We start from the raw sequence: 2,030 nt of genomic DNA on the forward strand, positions 1-2,030 counted from the left end.
ATATTAGTATATTTAAAAAAATAATATTAATAAACTAAAATTAACGAAAAAAAATTAAAAGAATAAAAAAACTCAATTCCACAAAGATGTAGCAAATCAGAAGAGGACTTGATAGCTCTACGGATCGAGGACTTGATAGCACTACGGATCATTTGGTTATTTTCTAAAATTGTTTTTCCTTGGTTATTTTCTTCAAATCATCTCTTCTTTTTTTGTTATTTTTCAAATTTTCTCTAAAATAAATTATGGTTATTTCTCAATTTGAAACATAGACATTTCATGGTCTTGTGGTTTTAGTCTATAAGACAATTCACAATGTCATTTCATCAATCACATCTAGAAATTAATAAATAAATAAATAAATATTTGTCCAATGATTCTTACTTAAAAAGGAAAACTGAAATATGAAAAACAAATAAATAATAAACCTCTTTCGGGTTTTTTTTTTTGCATAATTTAGGAAAAATAAAAACAATATTTTCAGATAATAAAACATATAATCCCCTTCGGATTCTCCATCTATCCACCTACATAATCTACACCCAACCCACCAAATAATATTTAAAAAAAGAAAAAAGACGATATATCCCTCCGAAATTAACGCCGTCAACACCATGTGAACAAATGACATTTGTCGTTATCTCACCGTTAATTCTCGTCGGAAGATTCTGGACTCGGGTACTCGTTCAAATCCGTGTTTAAACAGACGCGACCCGAAAGTCCTCCGGTCGACGGCGAGTGGTGGTGGTGGTGGAGGTGGGTACCTCCGTGCTGATTCTGGAGAGCGTCCACCTTAGCTCCAACCTCAGTCGCCTTCTTTCTTATCGAAGCGGAGGAGAGGTCATGTAGGTCACCGTCGTCTCCAATTGAATCAGGGAAATTAAGACGTGCCGATGGGCCACGGAGATAAAAAACGGCGGTGTCGTAGGCACGGGCGGCGGCGACGGGAGAAGAGTAAGAACCAAGCCAGATACGAGAACGTTTATTGGGTTCTCGAATCTCGGCAACCCACTTCCCCCACTTCCTCATCCTGATTCCTCTGTAGGGTTTGTTGGTTTCAATTGAGTGAATCTCCTTTCTCTTAGATGATGAACAGCCGCCGTCTACCTCCATGTGTGGCGGTGGCGGAGCGATTGGTGAAAGTGAATTTGGGGAAGAATGATTGTGTATTTATAGAAGAAGATGACGGATTTAGCAAAAGAAGACAAGTGTGCGTTGGCTGCTAACGGAGGTGTATGTTGTCGAGTCGGCACGCCCGCTACGTTGGTTTTTATTCGGCTTCAAGATAAGCCCAAACCTGGCCGACACATACCATCAAACCATTACCTATATCCTATCACCACATTATTATTATTATTATTATTATTATTATTATTACTATTATTTCTTATAAAGAATTGTAGCAATCACACGATTTATTTTTATATAATTATTGATTTAAATGACATCTTTATGTATTTAGTTACTATTTCATATGTATAGTTGGAGCAAAGGTGGACTATATGGCGATATATTAATGGTCCTATCATTTAGATACTTAGATTTCACTCAACTTATAGGATAAATATGGTTTAGCTTAGTAACATATAAATAAAATATCTGATAATATTTAGGATGTAGGGCTGAATGAAAAGTGACATATATTAAAATTTTATAAATAGCTATTATTAATTAAAGAATTAATGAACCAATTCAAAACATCATAGTATTATTACTACGATCAACGGAAAAATGAAAGTTGTAGATTTTTACAATTGACACACATACACCGGATTATAAAACAAAACTCACTTCTGTTTTTTTAGTTTAATTTATCGAATAAAAATCACATATACCGTTGTTCATGATTTTACGTCATCTTTCCATAGAGATCCATATTGATATATTAAAAAAAAAAAAAAAAAAAACCCACTTTATTTTTCTTTGTTTTTTGAAAAGTTAAAGCCTACTTTTTATCGAAAAAAATTAATAAATATATCAAAATTCAAATTTTTATGTACCCTTTTAAACATATATTCATATTCATGTTT

The 2,030-nt window shown here is 33.3% G+C and overlaps 1 pseudogene; it reads right to left on the reverse strand.

Annotated features, from left to right (window-relative positions):
- Nucleotides 1-416: 416 nt before the first annotated feature.
- Nucleotides 417-1,273, reverse strand: LOC145025667 (ethylene-responsive transcription factor ERF010 pseudogene; annotated as a pseudogene).
- Nucleotides 1,274-2,030: the final 757 nt, after the last annotated feature.

This window comes from Lactuca saligna, chromosome 1 (genome assembly GCF_052625555.1).
Source record: "Lactuca saligna cultivar CGN05327 chromosome 1, ASM5262555v1, whole genome shotgun sequence".
NCBI classification, from domain to species: Eukaryota; Viridiplantae; Streptophyta; class Magnoliopsida; order Asterales; family Asteraceae; genus Lactuca; species Lactuca saligna.